The 18,351-nt window shown below is 37.8% G+C and overlaps 3 non-coding genes across 3 annotated transcripts; 1 reads left to right on the top strand and 2 right to left on the bottom strand.

Moving 5' to 3' along the window:
- Nucleotides 1-119: 119 nt before the first annotated feature.
- trnag-ccc (transfer RNA glycine (anticodon CCC)) lies at nt 120-190 on the bottom strand. Its single transcript has one exon. It is a non-coding gene; the product is annotated as a tRNA-Gly (tRNA).
- Nucleotides 191-4,024: 3,834 nt separating this feature from the next.
- On the bottom strand, nt 4,025-4,097 carry trnak-cuu (transfer RNA lysine (anticodon CUU)). The gene has a single exon. It is a non-coding gene; the product is annotated as a tRNA-Lys (tRNA).
- Nucleotides 4,098-13,992: 9,895 nt separating this feature from the next.
- trnak-uuu (transfer RNA lysine (anticodon UUU)) lies at nt 13,993-14,065 on the top strand. The gene has a single exon. It is a non-coding gene; the product is annotated as a tRNA-Lys (tRNA).
- Nucleotides 14,066-18,351: the final 4,286 nt, after the last annotated feature.

The raw sequence follows: 18,351 nt of genomic DNA, 5'->3' as shown, positions 1-18,351 counted from the left end.
TAAAGCGGGGAGCTCTTCGCATCCGCCGTCAGATCCAGGAATAGAGAGGGTCGACGTCACCTTACAGCTCAGTACGTTAAGTGACATCGTCAACCCGAGGAATAAAAAAAAAAAAGTGGTGCGCCAGCCGGGAATCGAACCCGGGTCGCAAGAATGGGAATCTTGCATGATACCACTACACCACTGGCGCGCGACGGAAAAGGTCTTCAAGAACCCATAATGATTTTTCTGGTGTCATTTATTTGGTTGTCGAAAATATAATCAATTTTATTATTCGTTAGCTCTAAGTAGTGCGCGAGTAGGTGCCAGGACATCTACCGCAAAATTCCACGCATAAGAATCCCGAAATGACCGTTCAACCACTTTTTAAGGAAATACTGTTAAAATAAGTTTATATAGATATATATAGATATATATATATATATATATATATATATATATATATATATATATATATATATATATATATATATATACATATACACACACACACACAATCACAATAGGCACGCTTAGAGGCTCGAAGGCTTGCATATTGTAATCTTTTAGTTAGCCGATAAAAAGTCTCATTTTGCTTGACTTCTCCCTAAATTCATCATTACTAACACGGTACAACACCCTACTACTATATACACAATCAAAACAATTTACCCCAGTCTGCAATGGCGGAACAAGGTGAGAATCCTGCAATGACCCTACGGGATTTTTCAAGACATTATTTCTATATCAAAACAAACAATAAATGTATATATATATATATTTTTTAAATGTAGCTAAAATGTTAACTGTAATAAAAAGCATTGCACAATAAATGGTTATAAATAGTCATGTATACTCCTTTAATTCAAAAGTATAGATTTGCACATTAATGGAAGGTCTAAAAATACGCATAATAATACACTCATTTAATTCAAAAGTATAGGTTTGCACTACAAAGGAAGGACAAAAAACATGCATAATAATTTACTAATTTAATTCAAAAGGTCTCTATAACGCAAGATCTAAACATATGTATAAATAATATACTCGTTTAATTCAAAAGTATAGAGCTGATCAATAATGGAAGGTTTAAATACATAGTATTTTGACTTAATTCAAAAGTCCTCCCCTGCTTCTTTATTCATTTGCCAACTTCTGAACTAGCAGGTCAACACCTCTTAATGATTTACGTTCATTAATATTATAGTAATATCAAACTGTTCGCTCATATTAATGCACACAAAACACTACTTTTTCTGATCATTTTGTGAAACAATAAAAAAAGCAAAATTAAGCGTCACACTTAAATGCTACGTTGTAATGAATAAATTAATAATTATATAGGAATAAAAGCAAAATAATGGTAAATCAGACAGCGTTTGTATACTTCTAAAAACATTTGGAAAGGTGACATATTTAAGTTAACTTGAAAGTCAATAAAAATAATTTATTTAAAGTACGGAAAATAAATATTTGTAAATAATGTAAATTTACATTTATGTTTCATATAAACATAATGTACTGTATTCTAATAGACGACATAGGTCCAGGGACAGTTTCTACGCACAGTCAATCGTGAGGGTGGGTAGGTGCTGTATACGCGATAGATAGATAGACAGTTTCAAATATTCAGAGATAAAAATAAGCAAATAAATACATGTTCCATGAAGTAGCTTGGAACTAACACTGGAGTTCAGAAAGCGGGAACTTTGCAAACACAAGAAAATTCAAGATAAATTGTGACTACACAACATATACATTTGCAGTAATTATACATTTAAATATTTTCTAGTTTGAATATAACTATGGAATTACTGAACAAAATATGTATTTATAACCTCTACATATATACGGACATGGTATATACCAAGTGTCAGTGAAATTGTTTATATAAGGGAGAATTTAATACGTTTAGAATTAATCTAGAGCAGGGGTCTCCAACACGTCGCTCGCGAGCTACCGGTAGCTCCCCACCCCTTTCCAAATAGCTCGCCAAAGGGTTAATGAATCCTACATATATTTGAAAACTTGATTAGTCAAATTAGGGGTGAGCGATCTTTCCAAAAATCATATCACGATCTACAATCTGAATTGCAATCTATCTTTTCAATGTGACATACACTTAAAGAGAATATCCGGACTCAAAACTCATCAAGACCTAAGTAACACTTTATTTTAAATATCAACAAGGTTAAATTCAACTGTTCTCTCGTTCGCTAGCTAAGCGGAGTTAAAGAACACTCTCCGAAGCAGGCGAGTAAGTGAGGAAGGCCCCTCCACCCCCTTCCCTCGGCCCGCCGCGTATTTCTTGGATTCGTGCAAATAAATCGATACCGCAAGCGAACTATGATACATAGCGAAATGAGAGAAGTCGCAAAATCAACCGGAATGTTCAAGCAAATTATAGAAAAAAACCCGATCTAAATCCGTTAAGTATTTCTCTCGTGAACAGCGGACAGACAGAAAGACATTGGATTTTATATATTTATATATTAGTAAACCTTCAAAATAATGCGCAGCACAAGTCTCAACAGCATTCTCAGCATTTCTGGAGCTTAGCAGAGCCAAATAACTAGAAGAATCTTCACCAAGCAGCTCTGAAAATGTCTGCTTTTTTTGAGTATACATACCTCTGTGAGTCTGTCTTTTCTGACATGAAATCAAAGTTCAGAACAAGACTGAACATTGAAATGACTCCATAAGAGTGAACCTAAGTGGCTCCACTCCACATCACACGTGCAACTGGACCTGTGAATAAAGTGGCACAGTGACATGGAACAAAATGACAAATGAAGAAGTCATATCTGTGGATTTGGAATTGCATTGTTTTGGTTTGACAAAATTCATGTTTTAATTCAATAGTGTGAGATACACTAGAAAATGCATACAGACATACAAAATGCACTTGCAGGTGAACTAAATATTTTTTGTGATGTTTTAATGCAAAATGTGAGCTGTGGACACCAACATTTTGTAAATGTTCAGGCAAAACAAGCGTATTCGGTTTGTTCGGGTTGAAATAAGCTATGAGAATAAACATTAGAAAACATGAGTAGCTCTCGGCCATTTTCATTTTGTAAAAGTAGCTCTCAGGGGAAAAAAGTTAGGAGACCCCTGATCTAGTGTCTGCCCATTGCAAAAACCCAATAATTCAAGACAGCGTGTAAATCCAAAGCACCAATATTTGTAAATAATCTGAATGACATTTAGATAGTTAGCATATACTAATGATAAATGTACTATATGAAATACATGTCTAGAATCCTACATTTATTTATATTTGTAATGTTATATTTAATTATTTAACCTAATTATTAGTATAACGACACATTTAAATGTGCAGTTGTGCGATTATACACGTGCATTTTATATATACTAATGCATATATCTTGCACTTTTCAGATATAAATAAGCGAATAAATGAATAACACATGAAGACAGTAACGAACGAATGTCGTTAAATTGGGAGGGTCCAATACATTATTTGACGAAAAAGCAAAAAATACATAATAATCCATAATAAGCATAAACTGCACGGAGGAAATGCATAACAGCATTGATAATCATGGGATTGGTCGGGAAATTCTTGAGAAACAGACTGTGATTGGCCCGAGCATTCAATTCCTGGTAGAGATGCGGACTGTGATTTGCCCGAGCTTTCAATTCCTGGTAGAGCTATGCATTGTGATTGGCCCGAGCTTTCAATTCCTTGGTAAAGATGTGGACGATGATTGGTCCGAGCTTTTAATTCGTGGTAAGGGTTCGGACTGTGATTTGCCCGAGCTTTCAGTTTTTAGAGGCTGTGATTGACCCAACTGTTCCAATCTTTTTGGGGATACGACCTGTGATTGGCCCAATGTTTCAACTGGTAAAATGTTGGTAGTAGAATGTGACCCGATTGGCTGGTGCAACCAAAAAAAAAACATCACAGTTTACAAATGTGCAGGAAACGTCGTGCGTCACTTGCATTCGCAATGTCAGCGCTGGTGTTTATTGTCTTTTAATTCGAATGCATAAATTCTGTAAACGAGTGAAAAAACATACTCGCCCAACGTGGGGCTCGAACCCACGACCCTGAGATTAAGAGTCTCATGCTCTACCGACTGAGCTAGCCGGGCACATATTAGTACCACATAGAAGTTGACACACAGCTGTGATGAGAGCTAACTCAGTCATTATGAAGCATTTTTGTACTTTCCGTCCGAATCCCGCTCGTTCCAGACCTCTATAAGAAAATGTCGCTAACATAAGTTTAAAAAAAAAATTCCAATCATTAAAGAATACTACAGCTGAATTTTAGAAAGTAAACAATTTACCTCCGTTAAAAATAGCCATTTGCATAATATATTAATTTTATGCAAAAGTTATGAGTGGCGCAATAATGAAAAGGATCAAATATTTACACTGTACATATATGTACACAATATTTATACATGTATAAAATATTGATATAAAAGACAGGGATAGATGGAGATCGATTATCCGTTGTGGCGACCCCTAAATAGGAGCAGCAGAAAGGAGAAGATATAATATTCTCATTCAATGCAAAGTATATACATGTGCACAATAATGGAAGGGTTAAATACGTATATTTATATACAGTGGTGTGAAAAACTATTTGCCCCCTTCCTGATTTCTTATTCTTTTGCATGTTTGTCACACAAAATGTATCTGATCATCAAACACATTTAACCATTAGTCAAATATAACACAAGTAAACACAAAATGCAGTTTGGAAATGGTGGTTTTTATTATTTAGGGAGAAAAAAAAATCCAAACCTACATGGCCCTGTGTGAAAAAGTAATTGCCCCCTGAACCTAATAACTGGTTGGGCCACCCTTAGCAGCAATAACTGCAATCAAGCGTTTGCGATAACTTGCAATGAGTCTTTTACAGCGCTCTGGAGGAATTTTGGCCCACTCATCTTTGCAAAATTGTTGTAATTCAGCTTTATTTGAGGGTTTTCTAGCATGAACCGCCTTTTTAAGGTCATGCCATAGCATCTCAATTGGATTCAGGTCAGGACTTTGACTAGGCCACTCCAAAGTCTTCATTTTGTTTTTCTTCAGCCATTCAGAGGTGGATTTGCTGGTGTGTTTTGGGTCATTGTCCTGTTGCAGCACCCAAGATCGCTTCAGCTTGAGTTGACGAACAGATGGCCGGACATTCTCCTTCAGGATTTTTTGGTAGACAGTAGAATTCATGGTTCCATCTATCACAGCTAGCCTTCCAGGTCCTGAAGCAGCAAAACAACCCCAGACCATCACACTACCACCACCATATTTTACTGTTGGTATGATGTTCTTTTTCTGAAATGCTGTGTTCCTTTTACGCCAGATGTAACGGGACATTTGCCTTCCAAAAAGTTCAACTTTCGTCTCATCAGTCCACAAGGTATTTTCCCAAAAGTCTTGGCAATCATTGAGATGTTTCTTAGCAAAATTGAGACGAGCCCTAATGTTCTTTTTGCTTAACAGTGGTTTGCGTCTTGGACATCTGCCATGCAGGCCGTTTTTGCCCAGTCTCTTTCTTATGGTGGAGTCGTGAACACTGACCTTAATTGAGGCAAGTGAGGCCTGCAGTTCTTTAGACATTGTCCTGGGGTCTTTTGTGACCTCTCGGATGAGTCGTCTCTGCGCTCTTGGGGTAATTTTGGTCGGCCGGCCACTCCTGGGAAGGTTCACCACTGTTCCATGTTTTTGCCATTTGTGGATAATGGCTCTCACTGTGGTTCGCTGGAGTCCCAAAGCTTTAGAAATGGCTTTATAACCTTTACCAGACTGATAGATCTCAATTACTTCTGTTCTCATTTGTTCCTGAATTTCTTTGGATCTTGGCATGATGTCTAGCTTTTGAGGTGCTTTTGGTCTACTTCTCTGTGTCAGGCAGCTCCTATTTAAGTGATTTCTTGATTGAAACAGGTGTGGCAGTAATCAGGCCTGGGGGTGGCTACGGAAATTGAACTCAGGTGTGATACACCACAGTTAGGTTATTTTTTAACAAGGGGGGCAATTACTTTTTCACACAGGGCCATGTAGGTTTGGATTTTTTTTTCTCCCTAAATAATAAAAACCATCATTTAAAAACTGCATTTTGTGTTTACTTGTGTTATATTTGACTAATGGTTAAATGTGTTTGATGATCAGAAACATTTTGTGTGACAAACATGCAAAAGAATAAGAAATCAGGAAGGGGGCAAATAGTTTTTCACACCACTGTAATATGCAAAAGTATGTATTTATAAAATAATGAAAGGGATAAAACATGTCTTTATCCATAATATTGTAGCATCCCAGGCGGGATGATGCCTGGCGGCTGCCCAAAACTATCCTACTCGGCGGCTGAGGCGTATAGAGACGAGGTGGACTGCCGTCAGGGAAATGAATAACGGTAGAAAGTTCTGGGTATGAAGAGGAGGTGTGACATATAGGGGTGAAGTGTGAGTGCGGGGGTGGAGGAGGATTTTTTTAAGGCGTCTTTCACAAAAATGAGAGGTTTATTGTAAATAGTTCCTGCTCAGTTTCCTTCGTTGTTGTTTTACGTTCGTGTCATTTTCTTGGTGTTTTGCGGAGAGGTCGCTACAACATGCTCATTTTATGCACGAGTAATGATTTTCATTCATAAATATTTAAGTGATGTTATATTTTTTCGCTTTCCATTGATATGAATAGAGTTTGCTTTCATTTTGATTAAATAAAAACCTTTAATTACATCTTTGTGAAAGGAACACGTAAACAATGGGCACAGTTAACAATGACGCATAAACAAACTGCCCGTCCTGTTAAATTAGGATTAAAATAAATAATAATCAATTTGACTTCAATAGCACCTTTACCATGCCTGGAGTGCTGCACAGAGAGTCAAATGGTCACAGTAAGAATAAAGGAACCTGGAAGTGAATAAATAATAATGAATAGGCCTGTGTTTGTATGTATCTAAAAACATAGGCTATGCTAAATAATATAGTCTATTTTGAAATTCATTTAAAGTCACTTGCATTAAGCATGGAAAAATAAATACTTGTAAATGTTTATATATTTACCCTAAAATAACTGAATGTACAGGGCCACTGGCACTCTTGTCGATTCAGGGACAGCTTCAGTTCACAGGTCATTAGGTTATATTTTTTATATATAAAATCCGTAAAATATAGTACAGTACACCCCCAAAATTACATTCATAGAGCACCCGCGAATTGTGAAAAACCGCGAATTTTGGATGTGGTTAAAAAAATGCCTATTTTCATAGTTTAAATCCTAAATATGCCCCCAAAACACTTTCATTTCAAACTCAGCTCAATACCATCCATCCATCCATTTTCCAACACGTTGAATCCGAACACAGGGTCACGGGGGTCTGCTGGAGCCAATCCAAGCCAACACAAGGCACAAGGCAGGAACCAATCCCGGGCAGGATGCCAAACCACCGCAGTCAGCTCAATACATTACCTAAAAATAAAGAATGTAAAGGTAAACCTGTATACTGTACTGCTATGTCTCCAGCAGTGCTAGAATGTAAAATACAGATGTTACCACTATATGTACTGTAATTCATACAAGCGTGTTTTCATTGCCAGAAGCCTTAGACGGTGCAGCTCGTTTCGGCGTCATCTTGGGGCTTTAACCCTTAAACTGACACACACTTGGGGGTTAATGCATCCCTGGATGCCAAATACTTTTTTGCTGCACTTTAAGTAAACGTCACAATTAACAAAGAAAAAGTGACATTTTAATGGAACACATTTTTCATGCAAACAGCATCACAAATACTGCAACACTAATCATTATACACACTGCTAATGAACAGTAAAACTATTTTAAAAACTACTGGAACAATATGTACAAAGTGCAACTGACGCCATGGATGTAAATCACCGAGCCAACTGCACTTAAACTGGCTGCACGCAAGCACACAGAAGCCAACGCTGATGCTTACCAGGCTAGTCTAGTGCAGCAGCTTAATCCCAGGGGCAGTGCTGCAGGGTGTCACGCTTGGGTCACAGAATTGCAGAGAAACACAGGAGATTGTAGAGACAGGAACTTTATTCAAACACTTCAAACAAACATGTCTCTTTCAGAAGTAAAAGGAGCTCAGTATGCAGTTAGTTATCGATTAAAGAATAGACAAATATTATAGGGGAGCAGGACCCTCAACAGGAGCAGAGAATGTCTGGAGGAGGAGAGAGAAACAAAGCAATCAACAAAAAGGACAGGTATGGTTCAGGCTTTTAAGTAAGCGTAGCGTCGCGCAAGAAGCCGCAATCGAGAAGACGGCGATTTATTTATTTTTATGGTGGAGATTCCAAGGACGCACCCGACCCGCGTGCACTCACAAACAGAGACAAAAACAAAGCAAACCGGTAATCAAACAGGAAATAAAGAATGTAATGAAAACTAATGAAATAAGAAAACAACGATACCACCCCTGTTCCCCTTACGCCGATTACACATTAAATACAACAAAGCACAAACAAAACACACACAACAAATCATGAAAAAGTTAATGAAAAACAGCAACAGATGAATTGTAATGATGAAAATAGATAGTCCAGAGACCCACACGTTGACTGGGAAAGTAAAGATAGTCCTACTGGTATTTCCTGAAATGGTGAAGACGGGTTCAGGAGTGCTTCTTTTTTTGCAGGATGCCCAGCACCTTCAGCAGAAGACCAATCACAGCCACTGCAGGGACTTCTGGGAGTTGCAGTTTCAAATTCTATTGGATACCTTCACCATCCCAAGTCGCGGTTTTCTCTACAGTTGCTTCCTGTTCTCTCTATTAGTACAGTATTGCCACGAAAAAAAGCCATAAAAACTGCAGAGGATATTTGCGGTTTCCGCTAACAATTATTAGTTAGGTTCCAAGGAAAAATCCGCGAATGACTAAGGCCGTGAACTCTAAACCACAACTTCGCGGGGGTCTACTATATACTAGGGGGCTTTGCCCCCTGCTCGCTTCGCTTGCCAATCCCCCCTCGTCTCTGCCGCTCACGTTGTGAAGAGGGGTACTGAACGCACCCCAAGGACACGCAGTCGCTCCTCCGAAAATCCCCTCTTAAACGGTGATACAATGGGAAACAAATATAGTTTTTTTTTACCTCCTCTTTGCTCGATCAGCTGCTGGATTAGTGCTGCTGTCATGCCGCGTGATCTGCATCTCACGCGGTGCATTTCTGTCATATAACCTATGTCCATATATTCGATCTCTTTTCGTTTTTACCTTTTCATCAATATCGCTTTGAATTTTGATTCCGTGTTTGGAATTACATCGTGACAATGCCACTTATAACTGCCCGTGAGCGAATATCGTTTCTTTCTCTCTACAAGAAATGTGTCTGACAATAGCATTCACACAAATGAGAAGTGTTTTCTCTCGCGGGATTTCACGTTCACCAAACAACAAATATTTTAAATTCTCATGGATAGGCCTCTTCATTGGGAAGAAACACTATTTTTCCCTGATGGCAACAAGAATTAGATGATCTACAAGTCTCCGACTTAAAGTTTAAATCCAAACAATATATTCAATCTCTTTTCGCTATTCTGTTATTTCACCGAGTAATAATTTCCATTTGTTTGCGCTAATGCGATCTTTACTATCATTTTTTTGATACTTTCGAATGTTAGTACTTTCATTATCTCTAACCTGCTCTGCATGTGTATTGCACCGTTTTTGAATTCTTTATGACGTTCTACTTTTGTCTTTTATTTCCAGGAACTGGGTGTGGTTAAATCTCTTGGCACAAACACTCATCTCACAGGACATGAAAGTGTCTCTCTGAAAAAGTCACGTCTCATCCCAGCCCAAAAGAACCATCCACTTGAAAGTTCTACAGAGAACCTTTATTTACTTTGATCTGTATAATAAGTTCCTTAAATATGAATAGATACCAGATTTTTGAAATACAAATGGATTCCTAATTTTTTAAAAGTACTCTTGCTGCATATACTAACTCAGGTCGAGTTCATCTTTTCTTGATCTGTTCGTTTCCTGCTAGGTCGTCTACTACACATTAAAGATTTCTGTTTTGTCTGCATATACCTTTACAAAGACCACAGAACCAACTTCATAGCAAAAAATCCTTCACAAAGTGAAATGCTTCTTTGTAAAGCAATGGTTCTGCAAGAAAATATTCATCCAAGTAAAGTGCCATTAAGGAACCAGTATTTTTATAAATGCAGGCCTATATGATCAATCTCAGTTTTTTCAAGGTTTTGTGAAAAGGGGTAATTTTGACCCCCTCATATCCCACTAGGAGTGAACTGCTTGGGTCAGTTGATGTAGCTTGCACAACTTCCAAGTCCTTCTGATCATTTTTGCCGAAGACACTTATTGGTTGGCCAAAAACAGGGTAGGAAAATCTGAAAAAGCTCAACGTCTTGCATAACTTGTCACGAAGACAAATCAAATGGTACAGGGTGGCGCACGAAAAACCAAACCATCTCCGACCAGTACGCCATCTTCCAACAGGATGGAGCGACATGTCATACTTCTCATGAGTCACTTTCTCAAATTCACAACATCTTCACAGAGGAACGAACTGTCAGCAAAGGTTTGTGGCCACCAAGATCACCGGACCTATCCACTTGCGACTTTCACCTGTGGGGCAATCTGAAGGGAAAAGTGTATGTTAATAATCCTAAGGCATTAGAGGAACTGAAGGACAATATTCAGAGTGAAATTGGAAAAATGGAAGTAGCTGAGCTGCGTCACGTCTATGACAATATGGTGCAGCATGCAGAAAAGTGTATTGACGCACAAGGAAATCATTTCCAGCACCTCCTCTAACCAGTAAGTACAGATTTTTGTATTGCACATCTTTCGTTTCGTGTACGGGCTAACAAACGTATGTCGATGTTGGAGTTGGAGATGGTTCAGTTTTTGTGCGCCACCCTTTATAGCGTATCTGGGGGTTTGCTTATACTGGTGAGTCAGGAGGCTCCAGACAAAAAACCTGCAGTGACTTCAAAATGAGAACACTTCAAAGAGCCTGCAGAATTCTGGGTAAAGGTCTTGTGGAGAAACGAGACAAAGATGAACCTCATCAGAGTGATGGGAAGAGCAAAGTGTGGAGATGACAAGAAACTGCCAGAGATCCAAAGACGACCACCTTATCTGTTAAATATGGTGCTTTGGGGTGTTATGGGTTGGGCATGTATGGCTGCCACAGGTCCTGGAACACTTCTCTTCATTGATGATGGAACTGTCGATGGGAGAGGCACAACAAATTCTGAAGTGTAAACATCTGATCTGTTCAAGTTCCAGTCAATGCCTCCAAACTCCTTGGGCGGTTCTTCATCCTAAAACAAGATAATTAGCTAAACAGACTGCTGAGGCAACACAGGAGTTTATCAGTGCTAAAAAATGGAAATTTCTTGAATAGCCAGGCCAGTCACTCCACTTCAATCCAATTGAGCGGGCCTTCCATATGCTGAAGTGAAAACAGAACAGAACAAGCCCCAAAACAAGAAGGAGCTGAAGATGGCTGCATTAGAGGCTTGGTAGAGCAGTGCATCACCAGAGAAGATCTTCAGCACCTGCTGATGTCTACGAATAGCAGACTTCAAGCAATCATTACATACAAGGGATGTGCGACTAAGCCCTAAATATGACAGCTTTAATAGACCTGCCATTTATGTGTCCCAAAGCTTATGGTGCCCTGAAATGGGGGAAGCACATTGAAAAAATGTTGTTTGACTGCAATGTATGCAGTGTAATGTATGGAAATCTGTAATATGCACTTTAATCACGTTTCAATTCTTTTATTTGTAATTTGAAATTGTGAAGCTGAGGAGGAAATCAAGATCTTTGTCCCAAACATTATGGATGACACTGACTTTCCCATAGCTATTGTAACTAGCGTTGTGAGCCGTTTGGGGGCCCATTCTTGCGCCTTTTCACATGGGGTTTGAAGGCACGTCAATATCCTGCAATGCAAGGTAAGCCATTAGCCAATATGAGGCGGGGCTGGCGGCACGTGTAAACGTAGCAGTAGACCCTAACACGAGTTCTAACTACTGTACTAAACAGACTTCGCCATCGTGCACGTTCTTACGTGGGCTCCCCCGAGCAGCCATGAGTCGAAGTAATTCTTGGTAGCGAAAACCAATCAGATCGCTTTCTGCTACCAAGATTCTACCAAGAATTGAAAGCTCGGGCCAATCGCAGCCCGTATCGGCTACCAAGAATTGGCGAATCACGGCTCGAGTTGGCTACCAAAAATCAGAAAGGGCAGGCCAGCCTCTTGTCAGTTAATGTATTCTGCAAAAGCTCGTTCGAGTCAGCACACAGACGCTTTGCGATTCATTTTGAACTTTCTAAAAATGTCACTCACGAGTGTCGGTTTGTACAGATATATTTACATTCATGTACATGTTTTTGAATGATTTTTCAACCATTCTTGGGGCGGTTTATTACATTTATTAAATATGCGTGCAAAACGTGTAAAGACAGATATAATGTATAAATATAATAAACATTGAATTGTATGATCATAGTTTCATTTTTTATACTTAACACTAATTTCACAAATCGTTCATATCAATGCTAACACAGAATAATAATAATTATAGTTACTGTATACTCTATATTAACATTGATGTTATAAAATATGCTTATAAAATAGACCTACACCTTTAATACTCAGACGATTCTAAGTAAGAATATAAAGTATATAAACATTTCCCTTTGCAATATTTCCAAATATTTATTTTAACCTACTTCAAATTAATTAAATGTCAGCAGCATCAACTAGAATATATTACTTCCCAAATTTTATAAATACATACAAACACAAGGCTGTGCACTATTATTTATTCATTCTTTTTGTGCTTTCATTTTTATTGTACCCCTCTTGCTTATCTGTGCGGCCGTCTGAGACCATGGTAAAGGTGCTATATAAGTAAGTGAAATGCGTTATTATTTGTTACCAGTAACATCTAGGAAGTAATATATTCTAATAGATAAAAATAAATACTTGGAAATATCGCAAAGGGAAATGTTTGAATACTTACAGTAAACAGCACACACAACATTTAGTTAATTATATATATACTGTATACATATATATATATATAGAGAGAGAGAGAGAGAGAGAGATATGCTGTTCTACAGCACAATTAGAATCGTCAGATTATTAAAGGTGTAGGTCTATTTTATAAGCATATTTTATAACATCAATGTTAATATAGAGTATAACTATAACTATTATTATTATGTATTAGCATTGTTATGAACGATTTGTGAAATTAGTGTTAAGTATAAAAAATGAAACTATGATTATAAAATTCAACGTTTATTATATTTATACATTATTATATCTGTCTTTACACGTTTTGCACAAATATTTATTAAATGCAATAAACTGCACCAACAATGTTTAAAAAATCATTCAAAAAATGTGTACGTGAATGTAAATATATCTGCACAAACCGACACTCCTGAGTAACATTTTTAGAAAGTTCAAAATGAAACGCAAATCGCATATTACTCGAACGAGCTTTTGCAGAATACATTAACTGACAAGAGGCTGGCCCGCCCTTTCTGAGTTTTGGCAGCCAACACGAGCCGTGATTCGCCAATTCTTGGTAGCCGACCGAGCCGTTATTGGCCAATTCTTGGTAACCGAAACGGGTTGTGAATGGTCAATTCTTGGTAGCCGATACGGGATGCGATTGGCCCGAGCTTTCAATTCTTGGTAGAATATTGGTAGCAGAAAGCGATCTGATTGGTTTTCGCTACCAAGAATTATCTCGACTCATGGCTGCTCGTGGGGCGCCAAGCCTATTGGCTGCGGCTGCGTGGTTTGATGCGAGTCTGCCAGGGGACTGCTGCCGCACGGTCTGCGTTTGTTTGGAATGACCGCTGACCTAATTAATGTGCCGGATGTGCGCCTACTAAAAATTCACTTGTATATTTTCTATTCGCTCATAAAACTACGCACAATGATAAAAAATGCACTAATTCCGTTGATTTTCTTCTTTTCAGATATAAATTGTTTAAACTTTTCCGAAGCCCGGATAGCTCAGTCGGTAGAGCATCAGACTTTTAATCTGAGGGTCCAGGGTTCAAGTCCCTGTTCGGGCGGTATTCTTATTATACAATTTTAAATAGTAATTTAAATTAATAAATGATTTAAAATCACTGCGCGCGTAAATAAATGTACAATTTCCGCAAACCGCTGAGGTAACGAAAGGAATAAGTGAAGCGGACATATTAATTGACTTAGCCGAATCAGTGGCTATCGACTCCTTTGAGACATGGAAATACCTGTCACTTCTACAGTGGTTAAGTGAGAATAAAAACAGCGATCCGTGCAAATGTTCTTTGTGCAGCACACAGATGAGAAGGATGTACGCGACTGATGACAATGGAATCTGCTTCTCATTCAGAGGCCGGAAGCAATGCCGTTCATTATAACCCAGCGACCACCCGCACCCCAAACAAGTTTGTCATTACTACGGCATCAACCCCTCTCCCCACAAAACAAGTCCGCAAGCCAATTTCCCCCACATTTGTAGACCCGGCCCCCGTTATGAAAACTAAGGAAGCGCAGAGAGGACTTACATTGCTTAATCGTTATTTTGAGATAACGAAATTTTTTTTTTCTCGAGGAAGCGCAATATCATAAGCAGAACCTGGCAATCCATTTGGCTTAATATAGGCGGCCGCCTAGGATGCTGTCGTACGAAGGGCGCCGCGTGTATGAATATTAAGGGACGCGCGTTCTGGAACAAGGTTATTATAGTTTTGCCTTTTTATATTAGTTTTTATTTCTATATTTTTTCTGACCTTACTTGGAAATTCTGTTTAGTTTTAGTTTTCCTTCATCGTGTACTTTTAGTGTCAGTTTAGTTTTTATTTTACAAAGATATATCTATTTTATTTTTATATATATTAGTTTCAGTTTTAGTAATTATAGTATGGTTAAAGAGCTACTATGGAGTTTAGTTTTTGTTTCACAATGAGACAGAACTGTACACTTAACGGGTTTGGATATAATAGGAATTTAATGTTAGTGGAAGCTTGCTACACTACACAACACACTTTACTATTTGTTTTTGTCTGATAAAAACAATCATAATAAAACTAGGTACTGAATATGAGTAATTTTACACAATTTTATAATTTTTAAAATATATTCTATGTCATTTGTGCTGAACAAATCTGCACTGACTGTTGGCACTTTTTTGCTTTTCCTTTTATTGCCCAGAATGGGCCAATTTGTAATGAACTTTATGTGAATTTTAAGGTGTGAGGGTTTTTTACTCTAGATGTCTACAACACACAACATATCCTGCTCCAACGACAATGTGCTTATAATGAATACCTTCAATATTTCATTAAAAAATCTCAAACACTGGGCTTTGTTATTTTCTACCAGCCATATTGATCTCTGATTCCATCTCAGGCACAAACAATTTATAGACAGAATTTTGCACCTACAGGCCTGGAAAGATATAAAAAAAAAGAAGAAGAAAAGAGATTCTACGGTGTTTTGACAGGTGTGACCATGAAAATCATGGGGGTTAAGGAAGAACAGGACTCTTAGGGTTGAATCAGTGAGCAGACCCCACCTAGCGGTATTGAGGGAAATAAAGAAAAAAGCATGTAGTGTGAAGGTTAGGGGCAGTGAGACTTGAATAGCCCACCACAAGAACAGTAAACCCATAATGAGCAGAGCAAGAGTAGGTAATAAGAATACGGACAGGTACAAAATGACAGAGACAGCATCTGAGATTAAGAACAATTTATGCATTATCTAAACCTGTTTATCCAGAGCAGGATCACAGTAACTTGGAGCCTACCCCAGCAGGTTTGGATGCAAGGCAGGAAAAATCCCTGGTATGCAATATGTATGATATGGCTGATGTTAACAGCAAAAAGAATATGACATTTCAGCTATCTGATTTGAGAGAGAGAGAAACATTGAACAAATGGGGACAGATATTTTAAAGCATAATTCTGCTTCTGGATTATTTTCACAATATCCAGGTATTTTGAGCTGTGAATATGAACTAAAAAAGATACATTAATAAATATAGAATAAATACAAAAACAAATTAGTATGTTTAGCTTTTCATCACTTGGCAGACTCTCTTCCCCCACCTACCTGTAATTCAGCAGAGACATTGCCAACTCAGGAATTTTACAAGGTTTGTATAGCTTCGTTGTAAAATGACGTTTTTAAAGCAGAAGTGATTGGTCAGCAACAATATGCTGATCTTGTATGATGACCTAGTCAGTCTCTTGATCAGTGTTTTCAAAAATCGGGAGTGGTCTCCCCTAGACATTCTCATGTACTCAGATATGGGGATGGATATTTGAGGAGTAAACCGCTAAATATCCATCAACAACAAACATCAACAACAAACCAAAATAATATATTGAACAATTATTATAAAAGTTAAGTTGAATAAATCGGACTCCGCAGCTGCATGAATAAAAAAAAAAAAATCAAGTATGTGTTCAGGTAAAATACCACATAATGGATTTGGCCCAAAAGTTAATACTGATCTACAGTTTTGGTGTAACAGCCACATGCCGAATTTCATCCATTTATCTAGTTGCGTTTTTGAGATATCGTGTTTATACATACACACACACACACACACAGACATAATTACAAAAAAACTGTATTTTCAGACTTGGGGAGTTCTAAAACGCCAAGATTCTTCAATATGTCGAGGTCGATTTTTTTTCATGATTACTATACTTTCTCTATCCTTCGTATACTTCATATAGATAGATAGATAGATAGATAGATAGATAGATAGATAGATAGATAGATAGATAGATACTTTATTAATCCCAATGGGAAATTCACATTCTTCAGCAGCAGCATACTGATACAATAAATAATATTAAATTAAAGTGAAAAATCCCTGGTATGCAATATGTATGATATGGCTGATGTTAACAGCAAAAAGAATATGGCAGGTGATTTACTGTCAACAAAAAGCAGGCACCTGACAAATAAACTGAAATGTTACTCATTCATGTTTTTTCTGCCCATATGGTAAAGTTTTTGTTGAGCAGCACATTCCAATTTCAGGTATTTGAATTACATCTTGATATACAAGTGTAATGAAAGGCACATAAATTTGGTTTCTAATCTTTTCTTTTTCTTTTACACGCTTATTCAGCTTGCTGTCACCACAAATGCTGCGTGAACACCCGCCCTCCTTCACCAGCCCCCGTTCGCTGGATGAATATGTGCGGGCAGCTTGTGGTGGATGGCTTTCAGTTTTAGACTTCAGTGTTATAAAGGTTAAAAACTAACAGCAAGAAAATTAATTCAAAGACGAAAACTAAAATTATGTTTGGTAAATTATTATTTTATTTCAGTTAGTCTTTCCAGCTACTTTAATGGTTTCGTTTAGTTTTAGTTTTTCATTTCAGTTTTGTTAATTATTTTATTTCAGTTTACAAAAATGTTTTTTTAATAATAGTTTCAGTTTTGATTTTAGTTTTCATTAACTATAATAACCTTGTTCTGGAATCTAAAGGGAGGTGTTTTGGTAGCTCAAGGGGCGCGTGATTCTAACACCGAGGGAGACCACCCTTTAAGTATAATACTATTGAATGCTCTATGGACCCCAAAAGAAGTGATTGTTAGGGCATAAAGTGTCCATTGTTTATAACTCCGCCCCCGCAAAGCACCCGGACCACCGTTTTTAAAACTCATGGGGCGCGACCGCTCCGGACACCGCTTAGGGCTCTATATGGGCTTCGACCAGCACTCGTCATTATTATTATTATTTTTTTAATTTTCTCGGGATATCGCAAAGACGTCATGTTTCTCAAAGATTGTATGTTAACGTTTAGCTTACCGTGTACCCTAATAGTGACTGGATTGTGCATGAAGTACAAGCATGTTTGGACAAAGAGGGCGTTCTGCAAAGAAGACGCAGGAGAATCCTATGATGGGGGCCAAATTACATTTAATAAATGGACAGTTACGAAAAACTCACAATAAGGGAGGGGCGGTGGGTTTATCTAAGAAGTTTGGCGGCACTGGCCAGAGAACATATCACTCCCTACTAATTTATAAGTCCAATAAACCATTTTATAACCCTTTAATCTTATTGTATGATTATTTAACCTTTATTCTTTCTCGTTTTGCATGACGAAAAGTGCAGTAATGATATAGTTACAAGTATGCACAATTATGAAACGGCGGTAATTTTTCATATATCTTTAAATGTCTAACTTTATTTTGTCATTTTCTTTTTTAACTCTGTGGGTTTGCTCTCTTATTTGTATCCAAACACTGAGAACAGGCGATAAGCACCGGCAGACCACCCAACAACCCCAAACCTTCCCCTTCTAACCCCCGGACCAACAACAATGAATGGCAAAGTAAAATATGT

The sequence above is a fragment of the Erpetoichthys calabaricus genome, chromosome 10, assembly GCF_900747795.2.
Source record: "Erpetoichthys calabaricus chromosome 10, fErpCal1.3, whole genome shotgun sequence".
Lineage (NCBI taxonomy): Eukaryota > Metazoa > Chordata > Cladistia > Polypteriformes > Polypteridae > Erpetoichthys > Erpetoichthys calabaricus.
The sequence above is the reverse complement of the archived record's forward strand: the minus strand, read 5'-3'. Positions and strand labels throughout refer to the sequence as shown.